The sequence below is a fragment of the Sciurus carolinensis genome, chromosome 6 (assembly GCF_902686445.1).
Source record: "Sciurus carolinensis chromosome 6, mSciCar1.2, whole genome shotgun sequence".
Lineage (NCBI taxonomy): Eukaryota > Metazoa > Chordata > Mammalia > Rodentia > Sciuridae > Sciurus > Sciurus carolinensis.
Genome location: NC_062218.1, coordinates 92,455,493 through 92,472,200, shown reverse-complemented (window position 1 = coordinate 92,472,200; position 16,708 = coordinate 92,455,493). Strand labels below are relative to the sequence as shown.

The following is a 16,708-nucleotide window of genomic DNA, read 5'->3' as shown; positions in this document are numbered from 1 at the left end:
ACAAAACAGTCATATAGGCAAACCAAATATCTTATTCCACTTTCAGGGCAAAAAGTCCTTATCATCCCTGTCCAATGATGTATGTATACATCATGGACTGGACAACTCTGTGAGTTATTTCCCTTTTTTCTTTTCCCCAGTTAAAAGTTTTGTTGTTCTTCCTATCACTGAACACTGACTTTATTACAGTTAGTTAGGTTTACCATTTAACCACAAATTGCTTGAGTCTAAGGCAGTCTATTCAAAGAGAACTGAGATAAATTACCCAGAGATCTGAGGTTTAAAGCTGGACGTAATACGTCTTTTAGCTGTCTTTATTGGGAGACAAGTGGAAAATGTGTCAAGTGTACTAAGCAAAAGATTTGCATTGTTAGGCGAGGGCATCTTTTTTGAGGACATATGTAAGAAGGAACAAGTATGCACACTGGAAGGATTATAGTGAATATCTTTTGGATGTGCTGGCCTAGCACCAACTCCCTCTTCCTGTGATCATAGTGCCTCTTTTCTTTCAGCAAACCACTCCATCCTGACTCTTGGCCTGAGTGGCTCATAAATGGCTAAACATGTTTCCTCTTTCCAGTTCCACTAGTTGGAACCTGAACCAGATCTGACCTGTCATCATGTGCTATCCTTTTGACTACAGGATCAAGGATGGAGAAATTATAAAATTAATTCAATCAAATATAATCAATCCCAGGACAGGGTGACAGAACTAAGAGTAAGATAAGTTCTTTTTATGATAGCCTTGCTTAACAAGAATACAGAGCTCCACGTTGAGTAAACCTTCATGAGAGTACATCTAACATGAGAAAAGGTCATGGGCATCTCAGTGCCCTAAATATGATTCAGGTTTTGGTCTCATGCAACTGAAGGATACTGAAAAATCTACTATTATTGTCACCAGTTTACAGATGAAAAGGAGGGGCACACATGGGGAGAGGCTACAAGAATCAATTATTTGTCTAAATTCACACAACTATTATTAGTACCAAAGATTCAACCCAAGCAAGTCTGGCTATATCTATTCACTACACCACATTCCCTTCAGGAAAACAGTCTGCAACATCTCTATACTTTATAATAACCTGTAGCCATAAGTTAAGTTTTTACAAGGAATGGGTATTCCGTGAACATTAGTAGAATGACCAAAAATGGAATAATCATGTCCTTCTGCTTTCTGTCCCATTCCTGTAACAGTTTGCCAATTGTCTGGCATAAAACAATTCTGCTTTATTTTTGTGCATTTTTTCAGTAGCTTCAACCTCTCTCAGAACCCATGATATAATTCAGGCATGGTGATGTATACCTGTAATCCCAGCAAGACTCAGAAGGCCGAGTAAGGATGATCATGAGCTCAAGGCCAGCTTCAGAAATCTGACAACACCCTGCCTCAAAATAAAAAATAAAAAGATCTGCAGCTGCAGCTCAGTGGTAAAGCACCCCTAAATTCAATCCCCAATATCACAATAAAATAAAATAAAATAAAAACATGATATTATTGTATATAATAGCAAGTATCCCTAAGCTAAGCCACTTGGATCTTAGAATGCCAGTTTCATTATGGGGTAAAACAGGCTGCAAAATATAGGTAGGAAGTCAGAACCTTAGAAAGAGGCCATTACCAAGGTCTACCTATGGTTCTAATTAATTGAGAAATCATCAGAAAAGGACACACATGTTATCTCAGAAGTTAGGATACTGTTGCTTATGTTAACATAAAGATGTCTGAAAGGAATCTAGAAAGTAATAAATCCCTTTCAAATATTATTGTTGGGCGGTGGGTAGAGAAGGGAAAAAAGACAAGCTTTATGAATATAAGTTCTCTGGCATTTTCAAGAAATCTGCTCAAATAAAGACCATGAGAATTTTTGACAGCTGAAACACTCAGTGAAAATGTTTTGCAAATTAATGGTTGTTTCCCTAAAAGGTGTGGTAGATTGATTCATATCCAGATCACTGAATTTAACATTCTATGTTTGAAACTTACTGAAAAATGTCTATTTTCTGTCTAAGATCCTCCACTTTTCTCAGGTCTCTTTACTTTCTTTTTCCTTCTAGCAGCTGGTTTCCTTTATCAGGAAAATACTTTTACAAAGAAACAATGCTTTATCATTTCACAAAAATTACAGTATAGGACAATCTCAAACAGAGAACAAAGCTAAAATGAGATATAGTCAGCTAGAGTCTTGGGGTTTCTCTCTCTTTGTACTGGGGATTTAACCCGGGGCATTTTGCCACTGAGCCACACCTGCAGACCTTTGTATATTTTTTTTTATTTTGAGACGAATCTTGCAAGTTGCTGAGGGTCTCACCAAGTTGCTGAGGCTGGCCTTGAACTTATGATCTTCCAGTCTCAGCCTTCTTAGATCAATGGGTTTACAGGCATGTGCCACCACTCCTGGTTAGGGTCTCAATTCTAATAAGAGGACATCATCTCAGCAAAACTGCAAATATTTCAACACAGAACTTCTGAGGCACTCCCAAAGAGTTAAAACTGCAATTAAAATCAGGACTTGCTAACAGTTTACTATAGTTAAACTTAGCCACTTACATCTATTTCAGGTTTACCTTTAAAAGATCTGAGTTCAAATCCCAGAATCACTTTGTAAGTCTTTGGATAAATGACTTTTTTATTTAAAAAAATAATAATAAAAGCCATTCAATTTATAGGATTATCATAAAAATAAAAATGTACTAAAAGTGCCCAGCAATTTTAGTGAGCCCTAAAGAAACATTAGAGCCCATGCCATCCCTCATAATATATCTGAATCTATGTAACTTAAAAACTTGTACAGACAGAAACTGTTTATGACTTGGAAATTTAAAAGTTCAGGGGGGGAGAAAAAAGTACTATGCACAAATCAAAACAAAAACAAATATATGAATGTGGTTATGCATGTGTATAGGGGGAAGACATAAAATCCACCTCCCACTTTGTAAAAAAGTTTTATTGTATATAAATCTAGGTAAAGATTCTTATTCTTCATCTAACATAACTGCTTATAAATCAGTTAGATATCAAGGTATTTATCATTAATAATTATCAAATACAACTATATTGTTTCGTTCCCTTTAAGTATTCTCCTACAGCCAGTTTATTCAATACATAGAAAGAAGAGGCATGACAAAGTGAGGGTATTTAATCAACATACATAAACATGGATTAATGCAGAACGGTAATGAAATGCAACAGTTAATTAATCTGCCACATTAGAAATTCTACCATACACCACAGAGTCTATAGTAAAAGAAACAAAAACAAGGAAGTTTAAAACTTTTTCCTTTGCTTCTAGCAAAGCAGAATTTGCAAAATCTTAGTGAAATTTAAAATGAGGCAAATCTGTGTAAGGCTATACATAAAAAGCATGTGAATCCGAAGGAAATAAAATTCAAGAGAAAGGCAGGACATTGTATAAATATTTTCATGGGGCAAGATGTAGTGTAACTGCTCGGGTGGCTACTGACCCACCCCAGTAGTTAACAAAACTGAATATAACTAGAAGAGTCAAACTCATTTTTCTTTGTATTATAAAGTGAATAAACCAAAAAGATCCACCAATTGACAGAAGCTTGGGAAATCCTCCCAAGCTGAAGACAGAAAGCAGAAAGAACACAGTTTGCAGACTCCAAAAAGAAAACATACCCAAGAAACAGCAGCAAGTAGCAAGCATTATAATGACCAAGGACTAATAATCAACTTTGTGACAATGCAGGAGGTTTTGTAAGTAAGCCAGAAATGTCCCTTTGTTCTGAAAACTCCAGGACACAGAGTCAATAAGAATCTTGCCTGTATACTAAAGAAGTAATACAAAGTCCTCTAGCCTTCATTTTAGAAGGAAAATATATTTAACAACTTTAATGATTTAAGTCCTATTTATAGAATCCTTAAGAGTCTGAAGGGATCATTTAAATTTTTCAATTAAATTTGACTTAGTTTTATGGATGTAATTATATCCAAGATTCACAAAGGTTTCTAGAAATAACACTTAGAAATATCAAGGGTCTATTGAATATAGTTTTTGTAAGTTTTCACTTCTAACTGTACTCCCACATAGGATAACCAATTTAGAAGCAATGTCATTCATAGCAATGTAATTTTAAAGTTTTCTGATTGATATAAAGGGCATTTTTATGTACTAAGTGCCTTAGAATGTAAAAGACAAAACTAGGAATGAGAGATTCTGTACCTTCAAAACTGTTAGTCCCACTATAGAAATAGTCTTTCTGCAAGTAAAATAATTCATTTCAATGTTTCTACAATAGTGATATTTTATTTCCAATAAAGACTGTGATGATGTTATTCAAATACTTTTAAACACTCATTAAATTATTTTAACTTTTAAACATAGGGTCTTCATTACCAATTTCATAAAAATCAATGTAATAATCTTCTATAGCATTAGAAAAATGGTTAGGGAAAATGGAAAGGTATTCATTTCAAGAAAATGTAGGAATAGGGACAGGGAAGGGAAAATGTAGGAATAGGAAGGAAGGGAAAGGGGAGGTACTGAAGAATAAAAATGACCAAATTATATCGCCACACTGTATACTGTTATATCATATGCATTGTATACTATTGCACTGTATATATTGTATAAAGTTACATTTTATGTATGTATTACTATATAATAAATCCCTCTGTTTTGCAACAATGAATCCCACTGTTATGCATAACTGCAACGCTCAGATAAAAAGGAAAAGGAAGGAAAAAAATGTGGAAATCCTTTGGATCTCCACTATAGAACTGTAAGGTATGTATCAAACATATGTTACTAATAATAGTTACATGAATTTTTAATGAATTGCTTCCTTCAATAAATCAGAATAGATTTAAGTTTAGTGATGTTACTCATAACACTTGCATTCCGATATGCTTCCTTCAGTGGTACAGGAAAAGATGGAACTGGATAGAAAACTGCCCTTTGGAATGTGTCACACATGTAAATATCTTGTACTTAAATGGGAAAAAAAAAAAAATTGAGACACTGTAACTTAGATCACAAAATCTGTTTTCACACCTGAATGAGAAACTAATGGCTGTTTGATTCAATTATTACCTCAGTTCAGTGCTTGCTTCAGTTCACCCAAGAACTATAGGCTGGCGGAGAGCAGTGGCGCATGCCTGTAATCCCAGCAGCTGGGGAAGCTGAGGCAGGAGGATCATGAGTTCAAAGCCAGTTTCAGCAATGGTGAGTTGCTAAGCAACTCAGTGAGACCTTGTCTCTAAATAAAATACAAAATAGGGCTTGGAGATGTGGCTCAGTATTTGAGTGCCCCTGTTCCAAAAAAATCCCCAGTTCCAAAAAAAAAAAAAAGGAACTATAGGCTAGTCTGTGCATTTAAACTGTCTTTTTAAGAACTAGAGCTGCAGCAGGGTGTGGTGGCACATGCCTGTAATCCCAGAGGCTCAGAAGGATTGAAAGTTCAAAGCCAGCCTCTGCAACTTAGTGATGCCCTAAGCAGTTCAATGAAATCATGTTTCTAAATAAAATATTAAAAATGGCTGGGGATGTTGCTCAATGGTTAAGTGTACCTGGGTTCAATCCCTGGCAGGAAAGGAAGAAGGAAGAAAAGAAAAGAAAAAAAAAAAAAAAAAAAAGGAAAAAAGAGAAGGAAGGAATAGAAAAGAAAGGAATAGAATTAGAACCCTATGCTTACAGAGCACACATTCTGAAACAGGGTTATCTGTATATCTGTAAAGTACTGCTCCCTAAATAATAATAATTTATATCAAGAGGTAGGAAATATACAACTCATTAATGAGTATTATTAAATTTGAAAATAAAGTTTAAATTTCAAACAAATTAAATAAATATGTTTCAATGTGGACCAAGCACTAGTTAGAATTTTAAGAAAGTAACCTTTAGTTCTTCTGTACCAGTTTTCAGCAAATACTTGTGGTTCAAATGAAAGGAATTTAGGGCAACTATCCAAAAACAGATGACAATCTAAGGTAAAAGAAAAATAAATCAGGAATCCAAACAAACTGAACAAATTTTGGAGTTAAATCCCCTTTAAGTAAAGTTCTGATCATAACTACTAAGATACAGTAATTTCATAACTATAAGAATAGATAATCTGAGATATTTATAATTATTTCTGTACAAACGCAAATGTCTTTCAATTTAAGTAATTTGATGTATATTATTTTAGTTTCCTATGTCTGAAACCTGGGACTTTTAGGATGAAAGAAAACCAGAACAGATAAAATTGCTACCACTTAAGAACTAAATACAGAAGTTGATTACTTCCTAAATACAGACATATATCTACATTGTCTCATTCCTTGTACATAACTACCTTATGCAGCGGTTTTATCATCCTCATTTAATAGATGAAGAAACTAAGACTTTAAAAAATTAAGTAATCTTCCCAAGATTACACAGAAGAGAAACTGGGACTAAGACCCAGGTTATGTAACTCCAAAACAAATTGCTTTTCTTTCCACTACATTTCCCTACCTAGCAAAGAACACCTACCTTAAAATTTACAGTTTTTAAATTAATACTTAAGAGTAATAAATATTGAGCCTATTATGAATGGTGATGATGTAGACTGAAAATTAGTCATAGTTTGATAATCATACATGAATATTATATTTTTAGGAGCAAAATATATAATACCTCACAAATGAAAACAGAATATTATTACAGAAAAATACTAAGCAAACTTTATCATACTGCCTATTTAAGGCCTCATATTTTCTCAACCATATAGCAGCTTCATATGGTAAACTTGGGTTATATTTCTATGTATGAAATGAGATGAAGTAGGTAGTTGGTTCTGATTCCTCTACCAGTCCTCTATTCTTTTCTGTTTTTCCCTCAGATCTGGAAGTCTTCTTCCAAATTAGGATAACTGAGTCTCAAATTCAGAAAGACCTGTAGATCTAGATGAAAGTGAAAACACACTAAAAGGAAGTCCATAAAATTGCAATGGTTAGTGGAGTATTACAGAAGAAATGGAGTTTAAGTCATTTTCCAAAATACTATCTATGGTAGAATTATTGATGACTTTTCTGTAGTTTTCTCAATTGATTTTATTTAATTTGTATAATCAAATAAAAAATAGAAAAGGAATAAGAAAGGAAGAGAGAGAGGAAGGAAGGAAAAATGAGAGCTTTGATTTTTTTAAAAAAATTAAACATCTATTTTTTTCTGAATTAGCTGAACCTACCACTGAATTTCCAAAACTATGAACTGCTTTTCACTTTAATCTGTCAATGGCATGGTAGGTTAACCACACATAAGCAGACTAAAGAAATGAAAAATGAAAAAATAATGAGGCAATCTGTAGATCTATAAATTCTGAGACATACTTCTTAATTTAAGAAATTATCTTAATGAGGTAGGTACAAAAACAGATTTACTAAAACTGAAAAGGAGGATTCAAATACTTAAAGAAGAGTACAGGAATTTCCTAAGTATGGGAAAATGACAAATATGATATGTACATAAGTGAATTTATACTCAATTCCATTTTTATTCCTTTATTATAAACTGAAGTTCTATATTAGAAATATCCCTTTATCAACACTGAGACACACCCAAAAGTTTTGAGTTATATTAAAATCTGACAAATCTCTCTAGTTACTTCAGTTTTCATGAAGTAATTACTAAAAAATTCCGGTTTTTTAAAAGTTCACATTTGTAAACTTTCTTTTTCCATTACAAAAATACATTCTTATTCCAAAACAACACACATAAGATTGTCCTAATTTATTAAGCTTACATAGCATAACTGATAATCTTTTGTTCTTCCCCCAAAGAATGTTGATTTACAAATCAAGCACAAAACTAGATTAACACAGGAATCCAATTTTAAAATAAAACTTTTATTTTTATGACAAGTTCATTAGATTTCCTTTCTTCTGATTGCCAAAATGTAATTTACTCATCTGCACCTTGGTTACAGACAATAACTTCCTGCTCACTCACAAAATTACTGTGAATAGTCTCATGCAACTAAATTACTATAATTTTTCAAGTTCTATTCCCACTTACAAACAGAAAAAAGTACCTTACAACATTTTGGTATTATATACATTTATGCTGACTTTTCAAACTTGATCATTTCAATTCCTCTGTTCCTTAACACTTACTATGTAACTGCTATATAAAATACATTATTACTATATAAATGGTAGGTACAACTCGATTTTTCTGCATAGTTTGAAATTTTTCCGAGTACAATACAGGAGGAAAACAATGGTAAATGTGAAATTTTCACAGACCACAGTTAGAACTACGTAACAGTTGGAGATGGAATGGAAGTGACTTGTCTACCAAAAGCCGGAATTATTCCTTCTAGTCTAATGACATCTAACTTTGAAGTAGTGCAAAAGCTGAATTAAGCAGACACTAAATAATCTTAGATGGTGTATATTCAATGCTGTCAACCATAAGTACAGAAGAGAAACAGATCTTCACCAAAGGTCTTTTATGGAAAAAAAACAGAGAAAGGGTTTTCAAGAGGGCTTATGTACTCATATATACCCAGTATTCCTAGAAGCACAGCTCCTTGGCTCAAGAATGCTAGCAGAAAAACTTCTCTGGGTTATAAAAAATAAACTCAACCTTCCTATGCACTCACTAACAAACTTGTGGCTCTTAAAAAAATATCTTCGTAAAGCCCACATAGGTATACAAGGACTATAACACTGCACAATAATTTATATATTGCAACATTTCTTAAAAATCCTGTTCTCATTCCACATGTGGGTTGAAAAGTATTTTCTAGTCTTTAATCACTAAAATAGTTTTGGTCTGTCCTCCTTGATTTTTCCGTTATGCTTTTGTATACCATGACTTCATTTGAGAAATTTCCTTAAAATATGTGGAAAACAGTAGTACATCTTTAGAGTGGTTTATGTCAAACTGATAGTGATACCACTATGAATATACTCAATTTCTTCTGAATTGAAATGATTAAATCTTCATATTTTTTTTAAATAAGTTGAACAAAATCGAAAGGCTACTCCAACCTTAATAAATTATATTTTGGATTCACAGCAGTGGACAGCAAAATCACAAATGTACAAAATGCAAAGCGACCACCTCACAGACTCAATTTGTGCAAGAAGTTCCCTGACCCTACCAACATCAACCTAGTAAGTGTTTCAGAAAGTTGATACTAAGGGAAACGCTAAGGCAGAAAGTTGACCCGAAGGTGCCTCCAAATACCTCCCATCCGTAAAAGGCCCACTGAGTGCCCCTGAGAGTACTAGCCTCACACAAATGTCTCTCTTGATTCGACTCCTGGAAGACACGTCCGAACCATATGAGAGAAATGAGAGGTGGAAGATAACAGCGGGAGGAGAAACTGACACACGCGAAGAGACTGTTGGGATCGAGAGGGTCCTGGGAGACTGCAGGGCCCAAGTGGTGGAAAGGGGCTGGGGTAACACCCAGCGGGATGGCGGCGCCGGGGACAAGAGCGCGCGCAGCAGGGTGCGGGCACCGCCAGCAGTGGTTGCAGACCCCCCACCAGTGCCCACACCCCGCAGCGCCCAGACCCTGCGATGGGGCGGGGCCATGCACCCGCCACAGCCGTTCGCGCCGGCACCCGCCCCCTCAGCCTCCAGGTCCCGAGTTGGTGGAGGGGTGGGCCTAGCCGGGTTGGGTGTGCCGGTCGGCCCAAGCCCCAACCAGGAATGTTCCGCCGAGAGCGGGATGGGCGAGTAACCCGCAGCATGGGGCGGGGATGGCTTAGGGCGGAGGAAGAGCGGCCGGAGCAGCCCTGCCGCCAGGGCCAAAACCCGGCGCCCCCCAGCGGGCAGGGATTGTTGCCCCCACAACTAAGCTGGCCTTCCCTCCTCCTCCCCACCTCCCGCGGCGTTGCCCGGGGCAACAGCGCCTGCCGCCGGCGGCGCGAAACGCACCTACCTAGAACCTGACAAGCAGGAGCCCCTCAGACACAGGAGCCAGTCGCCACCCCGCGTCACGGGGGCTATCACAGCCAATAGACGCCGCTGTCACGAACCTCTGCAGCCAATCCTGGTGCACTCCGGTCTCCGAGCACCCTCGAGGCCTCAGCCAATGGACAAGAGCGGAAGGCGGGCGATGCTGCCCGGCCCCCAACCCCCTCCTCTCCCACCTCCCAGCAGGCGGGGCGCGACCGATTGGCCAGGGACCCGGAGGGGGCGGAGTCGAGCGAGAGGCCGGGTGGGCAAGGGTGGACCGGTGTTGCGGGCGAGGAGAGGGGAGGCGTGGAGCCGGGGACTCTGCGCTCTGGGCCTGCTCACCGGCCTGGGCGGGGTTCCGAGGTCTGCGCTTTTGCTCTGCTCTCCCGGCCTTAGTAACCGCTCCTCCCTAGTCAGTATCCTGGGCTGCCACGGTGGGATGGGACCGGAGGCGGACGGCGGCGTCACAGGAAACTTTGGGAGGCTCGCCTGGTGGTGGCCGGGAAGTGGCCGGGCCGGGGGTGATAAGCTGGGGCCGCCTGAAAGGGACTACCCCGCGGGCCTGCCGCCGGAAAGGAATCCGGAGGGTGGGGGCGGAGGCGTGATTAAAATGTTAAGTGTTCCCGCGGGGTGCTGAATAATCCCCGCAGCCTAGATCTCCGGGAAACCAGCGGCTGTAGGACTGGGGTCCCCTGCACCCTCAAGTCCCTGTTTTTCCTGTGCGCTTCCACATTTTGCTTGCGCCTGTTCTAACGGTGATTGCTTTAAAGTGATTTTCATCTTCTCCAAAGTACTGTGAATCCCTTGAGGACCGGAGCATTGTCTCATTCTTTTATTCTCAATTCCTGAGACTTAAAAAACGTAAAACAGTACTGGAATTCTAATGGATGCTGTTATGAAAGTGTACAGCAGGTCCTGGGAGCAATCCCCTGTGAGAAATCTTTACCTCTTCGAGAGTCTACAATGCATGAAGAATCCAAACTAATTTGCTTTTTCAGTGAGGGCTGTTTCTGAAGCGCCCCGCACTACAAAATTTGGTGGAAAATGAGTGTGAACTAAAATTACTGGGTGATCTGTTACCTTGCGATAGGTGTTATTCCCCATGGTGTGAGGGCGTGACACTCCCATGTTCCTGTAGCATGCTTTTTAAGGCATTGTATCCTGTACAAGGGTTGAACCGCGTTCTTTGGAGCAAATCTAACGTCAACCCCTTATCCACACTCTCTTAAAAATGTATGAGTTATGAGGGAGCTAAAGGAGAGTGGTGTTTTTCCTAGAAAGTTATTCATTTGACCATAATGAACAGCCCTACACATAGAAAAACATAAATATTAGGTTGGACTTTGTCCACTATTTGAAAGCCCAAGAAACCAAAACATGCTTTAAGGAAAAATAAATACTAAAAACAAGAGACTCAATTCTCCCTGTTGAGATTAGGGGTTCCTGTTCTTGCCCACATTCCCCAGCTTTTTTTTTTTTTTTTTTTTTTCCCCCTCAGAGCATGTGCCTTAGAAAATAAGTAATTACTCAGGGCTTTCTTATCTTTTTGAAATGTATGTAAATCCTTCTGAAGATGAAATAGATCTTTTTGTCAAGTTTATGATCCAGTAATGTCTTTCCCAAGAACCTGGAAAATCACAAACATCTAAGGAGCTAACACCCCTATATCACCGTTCCTGAGACAGTGGGAGTCTAACCTCAGTGTGTGCCTTGCTCCAAGTTAGGAAAATAGGATCCCCCTAATAAAGATAAGAAATTTGCTATTCCTCTGGGTAAAATCAGTTATATTAGATGGTTATCCCAACTATGAGGTAAAGATAAATTATATGTGACAATAAGTTCTCTTACTTGAGGGTCAGGTATTGTTTATCTTCAAAGTATGGAATGGACTGTATCTGCATTGCTATATAAAAATGATGAGATTTCTTTCTCTTTGCAGTCTCTTAGCTAATTGCCTATGATATGATCACATTTTGGCTTAATACTTTCTCAACAAGAGAAGTTTTCTTTCTCTACTACTTTTGTGAGATTTCTGGGTTGGAAGATACAGTTTTTAATCATATTTCCCCAACAATACCTATTCCCAGAATATTAAGACAGGAAGCTAAGTAATTTTTTATTTATTTATTTGTTTTCTGTACTGTTTTTGGGGATTGAACCCAAGGGAACTCTACCCCTGAGCTACATCTCCAGCCCTTTTTATTTTTTATTTTGAGACAGGATCTTGCTAAGTTAATTCAATCTGACTTCAAATTTGTAATCCTTCAGCTTCAGACTCACTGGTCTTACAGGCTGCCACTGCCACCAAATCCAGGGTCTTTTTTGTTGTTGTTTGTTTTGTTTTGATTTGGTTTTGGTTTTTTTTTTTTTTTTTTTTTTTTTTTTTTGGTTTTTTTTTTGGAGTTTTTAATGTGTTCTCTGAAATGGTCTCTCATTAGGTGATGATTTTTTGACTGAACTACCAATAAGTTTAGTAAAACCAGAAACAATAAATTTAATATTTAGTATGCATTTTGTATTTATATGCACAAACAGCCTCTGTAAGCAAGCTTTTTTAAATGTAAGTTTTCTGAGAACATTAAATGTTGAGGTTTATGTAATGTCAACATGAATGAAATAAATGAAAGTTTGTGCGTTAAATGGCTTGGGAAATCCAAATATAACTATGATGATTGCTTCACCATGGTATACCTTTCCAAAGAATCTTAGGATTTCCCTACCTTTAACAAAGAATCTAATTGTAGAAAGATGTCGTTAGTGAATTTGTTATATTTGCAGAAAGTAGCTTTAAGTAAAGATATGGTGAAAAAAGAACTCTGTGTATCTGAAAACAGTGTTTCCAATTCTGCAACAGTCTTCTCAGTTCTCACCTATTCACTTAAGAAACTTAAACTATCTACCATATGCCAGTCATGTGCTAGGAAATGCAATTTTGAATGAATGTACTTGAAGTAAATGAATATGGCAAAAATCTATGCTCTATTTTTGAAACTGAGGAGAAAATATCATAGCACATCTAGTTTTAAATTTTTCTCTGTTATAATTATCACTCTGCATTGCAACACATTTAACAAATACTTTTTTCACCTGCTTCTAAAAATACTGTAAAACACTCCTCTCAGTTTGGAATGTGGAAGGATGAAGAGAAAGAATTTCCTGTCTAGATGATTGATCTATGGGTTTCATAAAACACTAACCATCCCCACAGGACCTGGAGGAATATGCACCTCAGTTTAAGTTGTTAACATAGGCTATAATAGATCTGTTTTCTTTTACTAAAATTTAGATCTTTTACTAAAATTTAGATATTATCAACACTTTTGAAATGCCACAGTATTCCTATGGCTGTAGGCAAACAAATCCTTCGAATATATTCCATTTTCCCAAATACCAAATTTTGTCTGTTTTAATAACATTACTTACCTGGACAAATGAATACAATAATGTAGACATAAAACCTAATAATTTTTTAAGTTTTTTACTTTTGGTTATCACCACCTATTCCTCACCCCATCTCTCTCCCTCCCTAATTGAGTAAGTTTCCGCTGCAGAAGATGTAGCTCAGTGGTAGAATGCTGACTACTAGGGCCTAACTTGCGCAAGACCTGGTTTTGATCCCCAGCACCAAAAAGGAAGCTAAAAACTTCTCATTGGCTTCAAGAGGACTCTTGGCTATATTCCATTTTAGTTTGGTAATCCTACTTACCTATCCTTAATCTATGCCCTTTTTTCTTTTCCTTCTTTCTCTCAACATCTTTGATTTTTAACTCTCTGCCATCTAATCTACAATTCATACCTAACCATTTACACATACCACTCCTAAAATAGATTTATCCGATATCCAGAGGTATGCAGTATGGAAATCTTATCTGTCTCTATTCTATACACTACAGTGTCTGTTTAACAAATTTCTTTTGTTTTAAAAAATTATTCCCAAATGAATATTGTTGCTACTGGTCTATTTGAAATTTTCTTTAGGACTTTCATTTCATTTTATTGTATTTTATTTAGTTATTTTAGCTTTCTAAATTTAAAATGGCCATATGGCTTCCTTTATAAATCTGTATAAGGAAAATAAAGAGGAGAGAAGAAAGGTAAAATAGGGCTAAGGAAGGAAACTTCTATTCTGCCTTCAAACTAGGTACCAAGTCCATTACTGCCATCACACAACCATCCCTCCCAAGCATAGGCTGACTGTCTTTGCACTCTAATATTGGTTCCTTTGCTTGCCTGGCCTCTTTCTCTTCATTGAGAAATGCTACCACCAACACTCCTCAAGACAAGTCCTCTCAAAAATGCCCCCAGATCACTCAAGTCCTATTCCTTTTAAGCCTTTCTTTTCATTTCTTTTCATTGTGCCTTCAAAGCAATGGTTAAAGTATGCCAGTGAGAGTGCTGGAATGATCATTTCCATATGTGGCATCATCAGAATCACCTGAGGACTTTTCAAAAATACAGATGCCTGGATTCACTCCAATGATTCTGTCTTAGGAGGTCTGGAAAGAGTTCCAAAAATTCATATGTTTAGAAGATTTTCTCCCTGATGATGTTGAACTAGAGAACTTCTGGTCCCAAGACATCACAATGACCTAGTATAGGGATGAGGTGCCTTATCACATATTGAAACAAGTCAAAGTCTACAAACTGAAATATGAGAATTTTCCCAGTTGGATTTTGTAATGAAGTATGCAGGTTTATCTCCTCTAGAGAGGACATTGGAGGAGTATTTCTTTCTATGGAAATGGACTTGCCCAAGGAAAAATACTTTCATGGCTACTGGGAACTGGGAGGATCTTCCAAAATGGTCAGATTTCCTGCCAAATCACAAAATGATGAGGTCCGCCAATCTATAAATTCTGCCTTCCAGTAGCTTCCCTCATTCTTGAAGAGACATCTGGGGGTCATTTCATTTTTTAGTAAACCTGTAGTCATGAGAACCAGACAATAAAACAAATAGGCAAAAGAGGTGGGGTGAGGAACAAAACCAAAGGAGAGAACAGAAAAAATGTCCAAAGAATTATGAGTGATGTCCTTCAAGAAAGAAGAAAAGAAAGGAGTATGGAGATTCCTCAGAGAACTTGGAATGGAACCACCATTTGACCCAGCTATCCCACCCCTCAGTTTATACCCAAAGGACTTAAAATCTGCATATTACAGTGACACAGCCACATCAATGTTTATAGCAGCTCAACTCACAATAGCTAAAACATGGAACCATGGAACCAACCTAGGTGCCCTTCAACAGATGAATGTACGAAGAAAATAGTATATATATATATGATGGAATATTACTCAGCTTTAAAGAAGAATGAAATTATGGCATTTGCTGGTAAATGGGTGGAGTTAGAGAATATCATGCTAAATGAAATAAGCCAAACTCAAAAAAACAAAGGTTGAATGTTTTCTCTGATACCAGGATTCTAATTCTCAATAAGGCGGGCAGGGATAGGGAAGAATAGGGTTATTTTGTATTAGGTAGGGGAGAGTAAAGGGAGGAGTAGAGGTATAGGGATAGGAAGCATAACAGAGTGAAACACATTATTACCTCATGTACATATATGATTGCATGACTGATGTGATAGTACAATATGTATAATCAGAAATATGAGAAATTACATTCCATTTATGTATGATCTATCAAAATGTATAAATGCATTCTACTGTCATGTACAACAAATTAGAAAAAATAAAAAAAATTTTTTAAAAGATTGAATGAAGAAAAACAGGATGCTATTTTTCTAAGAAAATATTTAGAGAAAAAAATGAAATTTTGTAAATCAAAAAATACATTTTATAACTCAATAGCTGGTGATAAACTGAAGTTAAGAAGATGAAAGTAATCAAAAAGTGAGAACAAAGAAAATGTAAGATCAATCAAGAGGATCAAACATCTGGCCTAAAAAAAGAGAAAAGGAGGTTGGTGGGAGAGGCAGAATTATCAAAGAAAGATATTTTAACGGTACTGAAAGACCTGAATTTTGGGGCTGCAAAGGATCTAAGGAGGGCCTTGTAAAATGAATGGAGGAGAGTGGCATTCCTGAAATTTCCAAGAGTCGAGATGAATAAAATTTCCTACAATCTTCAGATAAAATAATAAACTGCAGACAAAAAATCAGGCTTAAGAATAGAGAATGGCTTTGGATTTTATTTTATTTTATTTTATTTTATTTTATTTTATTTTATTCTATTCTATTCTATTCTATTCTATTCTATTCTATTTTATTTTATTTTATTTTATTTTATTTTATTTATTTTATTGGTACTAGGGATTGAACCAGGGGCACTTGACCACTGTGCCACATCCCCAGCCATTTTTTATTTTTTATTTTGAGATAGAGTCTCACTTAGGACCTTGTTAAGTTGCTGAATCTGGCTTTGAAAGTGCAGTGCTCCTGCCTCAGACTCCTGAGCAGCCGGTATTACAGGCATGCACCCCTGCACCCAGCTGGTATTATTAGACCCTTCAACAGAGATTCAGGAAGACAGAAGAAAATGGGACATTATCTTTAAATTTCAAGGGGAGAGTATTTACAATCTAGAATTCTCTATAAAGCCAACCAAACAAGTCTGAGAACAGAATAAGTATTTTCAGATGTACAAGATTGCAAAAAGTTTACTTACTATGGAATGGTTTCTCAGGAAATTAATAAAAGGTATTTTGCATCAAAAGGAGGGACTAATATAAGGGACCTGCAGACACGGAATCAACACTGGAGAAAGGGAAGGGGAGTACCCAGGATAATTGTGAAGGAAATTTCTAGTAAGCCTATGCAGCCTTTACAGCAAGCCTAGAAAGTAACCAGACTG

The 16,708-nt window shown here is 37.0% G+C and overlaps 1 protein-coding gene across 7 annotated transcripts in view; it reads right to left on the bottom strand.

Moving 5' to 3' along the window:
- The window catches only part of Fer (FER tyrosine kinase), a 499,968-nt gene that overhangs the window by 446,977 nt on the left and 36,283 nt on the right, over positions 1-16,708 (bottom strand). For 6 of the 7 annotated variants that reach the window (XR_007109062.1, XR_007109063.1, XR_007109064.1 and 3 more), the window contains exon 1: positions 9,885-10,014. The exons of the other annotated variant lie outside the window; for it this stretch is intronic. The gene's annotated coding sequence lies outside the window, so the exon portion shown is untranslated. Of the gene's footprint in view, positions 1-9,884; positions 10,015-16,708 lie in introns of those variants that run through there. 7 annotated transcript variants of the gene reach the window in all.